We start from the raw sequence: 12,902 nt of genomic DNA on the forward strand, positions 1-12,902 counted from the left end.
AAGAGTTCAGATCTCTTTTCCCTTGTGGTCAACGAGAGGGGCTAAATCATAGAACCCCTACAGTGCACAAGAGGCCACTCGGCCCATCAAGGCTGCGCCGACTTTGACAGAGTATCTCATCCAAGCTCTCCCCCCACTAACCCTAACCCTGTAACCTCATCCATCTACGCTAAGGGGAAATTTAGCACGGCCAATCCACCTAACCTATCTTTCGGGTTGTGGGAGGAAACCCGAGCACCCGGAGGAAACCCGCGCAGACATGGGGAGAATGTGCAGACTCCGCACAGGCGGGTGACCCAAGCCGGGAATCAAACCCAGGTCCCTGGAGCTGTGAGGCAGCAGTGCTAACCACCGTGCTGCCCAATATATCCAGTTCTGAATCAGGAGTGCTCCAAGACTTGAGCATGTATTGATAGTGCTGGAGCAATGCTGAGAGAATGCTGCTCTGTCAGAGATGCCTTCTCTCGGATAATTCATTAAAGTGTATCCCCCGCTCGAGTGGACATAAAAGATCCCATGGCAATGTTTTAAAGAGCAGGAAATGCTGGTGGCTTCGTTAGTACGTACCCCAGACCCCTCATCGCTAACAAAGGAGATTGGTGTCAGTGCGAGCTTACTGCACATAAATTGGCTCCCACCTGTCCTGCAATACAACAGTGACCACACTTCAACAGTACTTCATTATGGCTTTCGGAAGGGAATTGAATAAACACATTAGGAGTCAAAGGGTGCTGGGCCTCGGGGGAGGGGAAGATGTGGGACTAGCTGATATGTCGAATCGTAGAATCCCTACAGTGCAGAAACATAAGAACATAAGAAATAGGAGCAGGAGTAGGCCATCTGGCCCTTCGAGCCTGCCCCGCCATTCAATAAGATCATGGCTGATCTGTCGTGGCTCAGTTCCACTTTCCCGCCCTCTCCCCATAACCCTTAATCCCCTCTCTTATCAAAAACCCATCAACCCGCTTCTTAAAAATATTTAGCGAGGCAGCCTCCACCACTTCAACGGGCAGAGAATTCCAGAGATTCACCACCCTTTGAGTGAAGAAGTTCCTCCTCAACTCCGTTCTGAACCGCCCCCCCTTTATCTTGAGGCTGTGCCCCCTAGTCCTACTGTCTTTTTTGAGCGGGAAGAGTCTTTCCACCTCTATCCTATCCATCCCATTCATCATCTTATACGTCTCAATGAGATCTCCCCTCATTCTTCTAAACTCTAACGAGTACAAGCCTAGTTTATTCAGCCTCTCCTCATAGCTCAACCCCCTCAACTCCGGTATCAGCCTAGTAAACCTCCTCTGCACTCCCTCCAAGGCCAAAATATCCTTGCGCAGGTGCGGCGCCCAAAACTGCACACAGTACTCCAGCTGCGGCCTCACCAATGCCCTATACAGCTGCAGCAAGACCTCCCTACTTTTATATTCAATCCCCCTCGCTATGAAGGCCAGCATCCCATTCGCCTTCCTGACCACCTGCTGCACCTGCAGGCTGGGTTTTTATACGTCTCAATGAGATCTCCCCTCATTCTTCTAAACTCTAACGAGTACAAGCCTAGTTTATTCAGCCTCTCCTCATAGCTCAACCCCCTCAACTCCGGCATCAGCCTAGTAAACCTCCTCTGCATTCCCTCCAAGGCCAAAATATCCTTGCGTAAGTGTGGCGACCGAAACTCCATCACGTCCATACCGACAACAATCCCACCCCAAGCCCTAACCCCTCACAACCCCGCACATTTGCCCCACTAATCCCTCTAACCTACACATCCCAGGACACTGTGAGTTAGGTTAATTGGCAATTTACCATGGCCAATTAACCTAACCCACACATCTTTGGGGTCTGGGAGGAAACCGGAGCACCAGGAAGAAACCCACACAGACATGCAGAGAACGTGCAAACTCCACACCGATAGTCACCCAAGCCGGGAATCGAGCCCAGGTCCCTGGAGCTCTGAGGCAGCAGTGCTAACCACTGTGTCACAGTGCCACCCACAGTGCCGCCCTGTTATTGCAGAGAGCCAGCAAACGATGGGTTGAATGGTCTCCTCCCATGTTGTAACAATCCTCATAGATCATAGAAGATCATAGAACCCTACAGTACAGAAAGAGGCCCTTCGGCCCATCGAGCCTGCACCAAACACAATCCCCCCCCAGGCCCTACCCCCATATCCCTACATATTATACCCACTAATCCCTCTGACCTACACATCCCTGAACACTAAGGGGCAATTTCTTAGCCTGGCCAATCAACCTAACCTGCACATCTTTGGACTGTGGGAGGAAACCGGAGCACCCGGAGGAAACCCACGCAGACATGAGGAGAATGTGCAAACTCCACACAGACAGTGACCCGAGCCTGTGACTTGAAGTGGTTTGGGTATTCTAAGGCCAGGAAAATCTCTATATAAATGCAAGTCTTTAACTTCCACTCTATATATAGCATAGAGCACTTTTAAATAACAAAACCTTCCAAAGCCATTCACAGGAGTGGAATGAGACAAATGTGACATCACGGGAAGGAATAAAATTTATTTATTAGTGTCATAAGTAGACTTACGGGGCTGCATGATAGCACAGTGGTTAACACTGCTTCTTCAAAGCAACAGAGATCTGAGTTCAATTCCCGGCTTGGGTCACTGTCTGTGTGGAGTTTGCACATTCTCCTCATGTCTGCGTGGGTTTCCTCCGGGTGCTCCAGTTTCCTCCCACAATCTGAAAGGCGTGCTGGTGACAAGGGGAATTTCACAATGACTTCATTGCAGTGTTAACGTACTTGTGACTAATATATAAATAAACTTTACATGAATAAAGTTACTGTGAAAACCGTCAGTTGCCACACTCCAGCGCCTGTTCGGGTACACTGAGGGAGAATTTAGCACGGCCAATGCACCTAACCAGCACATTTTTCGGACAGTGGGAGGAAACCTGAGCACCCGGAGGAAACCCACACAGACACGGGGAGAACATGCAAACTCCACACAGATAGTCACCCAAGCCGGGAATCAAGCATGGGTCCCTAGCGCTGTGAGGCAGCAGTGCTAACCACTGTGCCACCATGTGCCCACGGAGGAAGGATTACTTGGATAGCTTGGTCAGAATTAGGCAGCTGAAGGTATTTACACTTCCCACTGCCCCGGAAAAACAGCCAGCATAATTAAGGACCCCAGGCACCCCGGACATTCTCTCTTCCGCCTGGTCCTGATGGCTACCTAGTCATCGTAACCACAGTGGCACGGAGGTTAGCACTGCTGCCTCACAGCGTCAGGGACCCTGGGTTCAATTCCCGGCTTGGGTCCCTATCTGTGCAGAGTCTGCACATCCTCCCCGTACCTGCCTGGGTTTCCTCTGGACGCTCCGGTCTCTCTCCCACAGTCTGAAAGACAAGCTGGTTAGGTGAATTGGCCATGCAGTGTACGCGAACAGGCACTGGAGTGTGGTGACTCAGGGATTTTCTCAAACACTTCATTGCAGTGTTAATGTAAAGCCGACTTGTGAGGCTAATAACACAAAAAAAAAACTTTAGCTGGTGACCTCCACACATGGCGAGGGGGACACTCAGTCACCAGTAGAGTGCCGCCAATCATACAATCCCAATAGTGCAGATGGAGGGTAGCACAGTGGTCAGCACTGCTGCTTCACAGCTCCAAGGTCCTGGGTTCGATTCCCGGCTCGGGTCACTGTCTGTGTGGAGTTTGCACATTCTCCCCGTGTCTGCGTGGGTTTCCTCCGGGTGCTCCGGTTTCCTCCCACAGTCCAAAGATGTGCGGGTTAGGTTGATTGGCCATGCTAAAAAATTGCCCCTTAGTGTCCAGGGATGCTGAGGTTAGAGGGATTACTGGGTATCATATGTAGGGATATGGGGGTAGGGCCTGGGTGGGATTGTGTTGGGTGCTGACTCGATGGGCCGAAGGGCCTCTTTCTGCACTGTAGGAATCAATCCCAGGCTCACCCGCTTTCCATAACGCTGCACACTTACCACGGCTCATCCGACACTAAGGTCCAATTTTAGCAAGGCCCATCCACTTAACCTGCGCATCTTCACAACCCAATCAGGGCTTAGCCTTGGAAACTGGTTGCCCGACTTCGTTGGGGGAGGCAGACAATCCGCTTCCCCAATCCATCCGCTGGGAAAACTGACTGGCAGCGGGAATAGTTCAGGGAGATGACCCCATGGGTCCCTCCCCCCCCAACCCCCGCAACCAACCGCTGCAAACCCCCACTAAAGGCCCAGCTCCCTCCCCCACCCCGTTTCAAGTCACCGGCATGTGGCCAGGAAGTTTGAGCCCGCTGGTTCTCATTAGGCAACAGAAGTATCCCATTTGTAAGTCAGAGGAAATAGCTGAGGTCTTTGTGGTGTATCACTGATTACTCAGTCCTGGTGAGCACATTCCAAAAGCTAATTTTACATTTAGTTCTCTCTCTGTGGCATTTATAACATTTTTTTTTTGAAAATGTCGATCGCTTCCAATCAGCCTCCCTGGACTCGGGCTGCCTTCTAAATGCTGACTTCCGAGTCATGTAAGGTTTGGAGGAAGGCCGGAATTTTACTGGCCCCGCCTGTCACGGGAAACGGAGCGGGCGAGGGGCGCGGAGCATGGGAAGGAGCGTTGACCTCGGGTGGGATCGTACGGTTTCAGGGCGAGCAAGAACGTAAAACTCTGCCCATGAAGTTAGGTGATGAAAGACGGTGTCACTGTCATTTTCTTGACAGATTAGGCTAATGCCACACACACTCATGGTCAACTTCCCATCTTTGACCCTCCGTGAACCCTGAAGTCATCCAGAACCCCGCTATCAGTATCCCAACTCCCAACAACCCCTGCTGCTTACTGACCCGGAGAGCAGCAGAGTCTGCCTTCTAAAATTCTCCACTCCCTCCTTGGCCTTGCTCCCTCCCGATCTTTGTAACCTCCTCCAGCTCCATAACCCTCCCTATCTCTGTAATCAACTCCAGGACAACACCCTCTCTATCTCTGTAATCCCCTCCAGCCCCATAATCCTCCCTATCTCTGTAATCTCCTCCAGCGCCACATCCCTCCCTATCTCTGTAATTTCCTCCAGCACCACATCCCTCCCTATCTCTGTAAACTCCTCCAGTCCCTCAATCCTTCCTATTTCTGTAATCTCCTCCAGCACCATATTCCCTCCCTATCTCTGTAATCAACTCCAGGACAACACCCTCTCTATCTCTGTAATCCCCTCCAGCCCTACAACCCTCCCTCTCTCTCTGTAATCTCCCCCATCCCCACAACCCTCCCTATCCCTGTAACCAGCTCCAGTCCCACATCCCTCCCTATCTCTGTAATCTCCTCCAGCCCAACAACCGTCCTGACCCTGTAAACTCCTCCAATCCCTTAACCCTCCCTATCTCTGTAATCTCCTCTCGTCCCACAACCCGTCCACACCTTTTGCATTTCTCCATTTCCAGTCTCAATTTATTTTGTCCCTGCATTGGCAGCTATACATTTGATTTGATTTATTATTCTCCCATGTATTGGTATACAGTGAAAAGCATTGTTTCTCGTACACTATACAGACAAAACATACCGTTCATAGAGAAGGAAAGGAGTAGGTGCAGAATGTAATGTTACAGTCATAGCTAGGGTGTAGAGAAAGATCAACTTAATGTGAGGGGGGTCCCTTCAAAAGTCTGACAGCAGCAGCAGCTGATCTTGAGTCGGTCGGTGCGTGACCTCAGGCTTTTGTACCTTTTCCCAACGGAAGAAGATGGGAGAGAGAATGTTAGGGGCGGTGAGGCCCTTAATTATGCTGACTGTTTTGCTGAGGCAGCAGGAAGTGTAGACAGAATCAATGGTTGGGAGATTGGTTTGCGTGATGGATTGGTCTACGTTCATGACCTTTTGTAGTTCCTTGTGGTCTTGGTCAGAGTAGGAGTCATACCCAGCTGTGATACAACCAGAAAGAATGCTTTCTATGGTGCATCTGTCAAGAGTCATAGCTGACATAAGAACATAAGAAATAGGAGCAGGAGTAGGCCATCTGGCCCCTCGAGCCTGCCCCGCCATTCAATAAGGTCATGGCTGATCTTTTTCTGGACTCAGCTCCACTTACCCGCCCACTCACCACAACCCTTAATTCCTTTACTGTTCAAAAATTTATCTATCCTTGCCTTAAAAACATTCAATGAGGTAGCCTCAACTTCTTAGTCTCCTGAGAAAGTAGAGGCATTGGTGGGCTTTCTTAACTATAGTGTCGGCATGGGGAGGACCAGAACAGGTTGTTGGTGATCTGGACACCTAAAAACTTGAAGCTCTTGACTATTTCTACCTTGTCCCCATTGATGCAGACAGGGGCATGTTCCCCTTTACACTTCCTGAAGTTGATGACTATCTGCTTTGTCTTGTTGACATTGAGGGAGATTCACAGGAGATTCGGTCCGCCTTGTTGACCAACAAGGGGGATACATGCGGTGGGTCGTGCGAGGGCTGCTCTTGGATGTTGCTTCGAGAGTTGCCTAGTGCTTCACGTCGTTAGTGTACGTTTAAACTGGACCATCTGACGGAGGGCACTCACAATGTTAAAATGGCGGCGCGGGCTCGTTGGGCCGAAGGGCCTGTTTCCCGTGCTGTGTTGTTCTTTGTTCTGAGAGATTGTCGTTGCACCAGTTCACCAGATTCCCTCTCTCTCTCTTTCCTGTCCTGTCTTGAGATCCAAACCACTACAATGGTGTCATCAGCAAACATCAAAATGTAGGTGGAGGGGATTTTGACCACCCACTGTATAAGGAGTATAGTAGGGGGCTGAGGACACAGCCTTGTGGGGCACCGGTGTTGAGGATGACCGTGGAGGAGGTGTCGCCTAAGCTTGTGGTCTGTGGATCAGGAACATAGAACATAGAACACTACAGCACAAACAGGCCCTTCGGCCCACAAGTTGCGCCGATCACATCTATACCTACCAAGCCATAGAACTATCTGTAACCCCCAATCCCATTAAATCCCATGTACTCATCCAGGAGTCTTTTAAAAGACCCCAGCGAGTTCGCCTCTACCGCCACCGACGGCAGCCGATTCCACTCACTCACCACCCTCTGAGTGAAAAACTTACCCCTAACATCCCCTCTGTAAGCTCAGGAAGTTCAGGGTCCAGTCGCAGAGGGAGGAGCCGAGGCTCAGGACACAGATTCTGCGTTTTGTAGGGATAATGGTGTTGAAGGCTGAGCTGTTATCAATAACTGGGAATCTGACATAGGTATCTTTGTCATCTAGGCATTCCAGGGTTGAGTGCAGGGCCAGACAGATGACATCTGTGGAGCCAGGCAGTCTGGAAGATGAAAAGGCCACTGTATTCATTCTTGGGAGGTGGGCATGGCTGGCAAAGGTGAGCAAAGGTTTAGTGCCCATCCCAAGTTGCCCCTGAGAATCTAGTGTTGGGCCAAGCTCTTGAACCAAAGTTGCCCTGCGAGGTTAGGTGGAAAATGTCAAGATTTTGACCCAATGATGCTGAAAGAACAGAAGTCACTCAGTAATCCTTATCCCCTGCTACTTACATTGTCTTTCATTCTCCACATCAATGTCAGAGATTGAAATATGTCCCCCACAATACATGAGGAACTTTGTGTCCCGCGCTCTGTGAGCTGAGAGGAGAGGGTGAGACAGATGTATCTCAAGCAGGATTGGGGACACAGGCATTGGCTGCAATCATAAACTCCAGCAATTCTGCTAGCTGTGGACAGTTTGAGAGATGCACTATCCCAATGTTAGCTGTGGCTCAGTAGGCAACACTCGTGATTCGAGCCCCAGGCAATTGGACAAAACCCTGTCATCCAGACCAATATCCCAGTGCCTTTCCAAACTAAGAAGTGTCACAACAACAGGTTAAAGTCCAGCAGCTTTATTTGGAAACGCGAGCTTTCAGGACACAGCTCCTTCATCAGGTGAGTCACTCAGGTGGAGTTTGCACATTCTCCCCATGTCTGCATGGGTTTCCTCTGGGTACTCCTCCCACGGTCTGAAAGACGTGCTGGTTAGATGCATTGGCTGTGCTAAATTCTCCTTCAGTGTACCCCAACAGGTGCCGGAGTGTGGCAACTATTGGGATTTTCACAGTAACTTCATTACAGTGTTAATACAGACTTACTCATGACACTAATAAATAAAATAAAATTCAATGAAAGCACTGTTTTGGGAGCTATCCTCAACATCTTGGCCAACATTCATCCCTCGGCTGAAATGACACAAGAATTATCTGCTCATTATCAAATGTGTGTGTGTGTGTGTGTGTGTGTGTGTGTGTGTGTGTGTGTGTGTGTGTGTGTGTGTGTGTGTGTGTGTGTGTGTGTTTGAGTGTGTGTGTGTGAGAGTGTGTGTGAGTGCGTGTTTTGGGTGTGTGTGTGTGTGTGAGAGTGTGTGTGTGTGTGCAAGTGTGTTAGTGCATGTGTGAGTGTGTGTGTGTGAGTGTGTGTGTGAGTGAGTGCATATGTGTGTGTGTGAGTGTGTGAATGAGTGTGTGAGTGAGTGAGTGCATGTGTGTGTGTGAGAGTGTGTGTGTGTTTGAGTGTGTGCGTGTATGTGTGTGCGAGTGTATGTGTGTGAGTTTGAGTGTGTGTGTACGTGCGTGTGTTACATGGATGATGGATAGTGATAACGCTGCAGCAATAACAACTCTCCTCATTTCTGTCTGGGATTTGCCTGAGCTGCGCTCAGACGCAGTTGTGTTAGTTAAACTTTGGTGACCTGCATGTACTATGGATGAACTCAGCGTGCGGGGGTAACTTGCTATACTGACTCACGGTCACTGCTGTGTGTGGAAAGCTGGCTGGCTGCCAGGGAGTTTCCTGCTTTTGCATTTCTTGCTCACTATGGAGAATTCACATACATCTCGAGAAATCCACCCCACTCCGACAGCTAATTGGATTTGATTTTATAACCCTCTGCCAGACTCAAGAAGAAGATCATATGTTCCAAAAGCATCTGCTGTGACCTCGAGATGTCCCAGGGTGTTTCACAGATCGGCGGCACAAGTACTTTCCGATATACCCTTACTGAATTACAGAATATTTACAACTCAGCCGAAGAAGCTTAAACCCCCGTCCCATCTGACATTGTCTCAAGCTGTCAACATATCACTGAATGGATATAGCCGGAGACAGTGGCCTGGTGTTAATGTTGCTGAACTAGCAATTCAGTGACCCTCCCCCTCCCCTCCCCTCCCAGTGAATGGTCTGCCTCTGGAAACACAAGTTCAAATCAGTTGGCTGGAGAACCTTAAATTCAATTAGCAAAATCTGGAATATAAAGCTTGTCTCAGTCACGACGACCGTGACAACTATCGCTTTCTGTCGTTTGAAAAAAAAACCCCATCCGGTTCACTAATGTACCTTCGGGGAGGGAAATCTGCCATCCTTACCCGGTCTGGCCTATGTATGACTCCAGAGCCACAGCAGACTCTAGTCAGAAAACCACTCAGTTCAAGGATGAATCAGGTTTGGTCAAATGCTGGATGAAAACAAATTCCTGCGGATTACTGGAATCTGAAATGAAAAGAGAAAACGCAGGAGAATCCCAGAGGTCTGGCAGCATCTGTAAGGAGAGAAAAGAGCTGACGTTTCGAGTCCAGATGAGCCTCGGTCAAAGCTTTTACAAACGGTCATCTGGACTCGAAACATCAGCTCTTTTCTCTCCTTACTGATGCTTGCCAGACCTGCTGAGATCTTCCAGCATTTCCTCTTTGGGCAAATGTTAGTTGTCACTTGTCAGCCCAAGCCTGGATGACGTCCGCGTCTCGTTGCGTTTGGACATGGACAACTCCAGTATCTCAGGAATCGTGACTGGCGCTGAGCAACCATCGGCCAACATTGTTACCTGTACGGAGGACAGACTGAAAGTATAACAGCAGCCTGTGCAACACCCTAATGACATTGCCAACAAATCAGGTGATCAGCACTTAAAGCAACCTGCAACCACTTAAATATATAACAAAAATGGCGTCAACTTGGCAGCTCCTTCCAGTCACATGTTACGTTTTGCCGCACTCACATTGCTGCCACAGAGGTTGCTATTAATTTTGCCAGCTCTAGGGAGTTATTGAGAGATGAACTGGGGACCCCTAACTCCTCAATGTTCACAGATTTATTTATAACTGTCACAAATCGGCTGACATTAACACCGCAATGAAGTTATTGTGAAAATCCCCCCATCGCCACACTCTGGCGCCTGTTTGGGTACACTGAGGGAGAATTTAGCACGGCCTAACCAACACACCTCTCGGACTGTGAGAGGAAACCGGAGCACCCAGGGGAAACCCACGCAGACACGGGGAGAATGTGCAAACTCCGCACAGACGGTGACCCCAGCCTGGAGTTGAACCTGGGTCCCTGGCGCTGTGAGGCAGCAGTGCTGACCACTGTGCCACCCATAGGGATTGCATGGCTATCACTCGGGAAGTGCAAATTTCCGATGGACAAGTGCCTCATACTGGAGCTGCCCGGAAATTGTGATTTAAATGCAGAACAAACTAGAATAATTAAAACCACTTGTAACTATTGTACACCAACTCCACCCCTCCAAACCCTACCCCCCCTCCAATCATTCCCATACCCACCGGACACCCCTCAGACCCCACAACGACCATGAGATTCCCATAATGCACCTGACTACTCCACAGAACACCCAGCCCCCACTCCACAAGGACACTCTCTTCCATGGGCCTCCCCCAGCCCTCTATGGGACTCCCTACTGGCCCACCCCGTAGGAATCACCTCACCACCCTCCATCCTACCTTAAACAGGACTCCTCAGCCCCCACCTCCCCCGTCACCCTCCATTCCACCTCAAACAGGACTACGCCACCACCTCCCCATTCCACCTCAGACAAGACTCCCCACCCGCCCCCTCACAGGACTCCCTCACCCCAGACACAGGGCCTCCTCCAACCCCTGATTTTTTCCCCCACAGGCCCAATACAACCCAACCTGACCCACCCCCAGCAAAGCTTGGCCCAATACCACCCCCCCCGAAAACACTCCCCCCCCGGTCCCCGCCCCACACACACACACACACACACACACAATGTCTGATCCGACCCACCTCCCAAGGCTTGGCCCTGACCGCCCCCTCAGAAGGCCTGACCCAACTCAACTGGCCTTCCTCCCACACCCAAGGCCTGACCTGACCCAACCGCACCTCCCCACTTCAAAACCAAACCTGAGTAACCCCCAAGGCCCAAACTGAGGCAAGGGTAGAAAACAGAAACCAGAGGGCATGGGTTAAGGGTGAAAGGAGAAAAATTTAAAGGGAATATTAGAGGAGAGGGGGGGGGATTCTTCACACAGAGAGTGGTGGGAGTGTGGAATGAGCTGCCGGATAAAGTGGTAAATGCGGGGTCACATTTAAGAAAAACTTGGACGGGTTCATGGATGAGAGGGGTGTGGAGGGATACGGTCCAAGTGCAGGTCAGTGGGACTAGGCAGAAAAATGGTTTCAGCACAGACAAGAAGGGCCAAAAGGCCTGTTTCTGAGCTGTAATTTTCAATGGTTTCTGTGCTCTCCCTCCCCCGCCGAACCAACCCCCATCCACCCATCCTACCCACCCCCTTACGCACCTACCTTTTCAAAAAAAGCCCTTAAACCTGCTTTGAACCCACCTGGTTTCCAGCAGCCAGTGCTGTAAAGTAAAGGAAGCTTGGCCTACCTACCTACCTACAACTCTCCATCCTCTGAGGCCTTCCTGGCCTGGGTCAGAAGGTCGGGCAAAGATAGGGACAGCTGGATTTTCAGGTCAGCCCCTCTGGATGGAGTGACGATTCGATTAAATTGCCAGCCCCGCCGGAATGGATGGCCCAGTTACTCCCTCCCCTGGCCGCGTGTCCGATTCTGTGCAATGACTTTCCTCGGGATGTTAAGTGCGAGTTGTTATTTTTGAACTGATTGAGGTCAGCAGTTCAACTCCTGGTCAAAACGGCATCTGTCTGCTAATCTTCTAAACATCTCTAAATCACGGGCTAAGCTCCAGCTGGAATATTGTGTCCAGTGCTGGACAGCACACTGCACAGCCTGTGAGAGATTGGAGAGGATATGTACTAGAATGGTAACAAGCATGTGGGAATTCAGTTCCATAGACAGACTGAAGAGACCGGGATTATCTGCTACAGAGTACCCGTTCCTGACAATGTTCGCAGAGGGATCAATGTTGACCCGACCACCGGGACAATATCAAACTGCTACTTGAGTAGAGATCTTTTATAATGCACTTGTAAACACATTGCACCTCCACAAGTGCAGCACTCTTTCAGTGCCGCATTCTCTCAGTGCTGCATTCTCTCAGTGCCACACTCCCCCAGTGCTGCACTCTCTCAGTGCCGCATTCTCTCAGTGCCACACTCCCCCAGTGCTGCACTCTCTCAGTGCCACACTCCCCCAGTGCTGCACTCTCTCAGTGCCACACTCCCCCAGTGCTGCACTCTCTCAGTGCCGCATTCTCTCAGTGCCACACTCCCCCAGTGCTGCACTCTCTCAGTGCCACACTCCCCCAGTGCTGCACTCTCTCAGTGCCACACTTCCTCAGTGCTGCACTCTCTCAGTGCTGCACTCTCTCAGTGCCACACTGTCTCAGTGCCGCACGGTCTCAGTGCCGCACTCTCACAGTGCTGCACTCTCTCAGTGCCACACTCTCACTGCCGCACAGTCTCAGCGCTACACTCTCTCAGTGCTGCACTCTCTCAGTGCTGCACTCTCTCAGCACCACACTGCCTCTGTGCCACACCCTCTCAGTGCTGCACACTCTCAGTGCTGCACTCTCTCAGTGCAGCACTCTCTCAGTGCTGCATTCTCTCAGTGCCACACTCTCTCAGTGCCATGCTCTCAGTGCTGCACTCTCTCAGTGCAGCACTCTTTCAATGCAGCAGTCTCTCAGTGTTACTCTCTCAGTGTCACACTCTCTCAGTGTTGCT

This window comes from Carcharhinus amblyrhynchos, chromosome 1 (genome assembly GCF_965287045.1).
Source record: "Carcharhinus amblyrhynchos chromosome 1, sCarAmb.v2.hapA, whole genome shotgun sequence".
Lineage (NCBI taxonomy): Eukaryota > Metazoa > Chordata > Chondrichthyes > Carcharhiniformes > Carcharhinidae > Carcharhinus > Carcharhinus amblyrhynchos.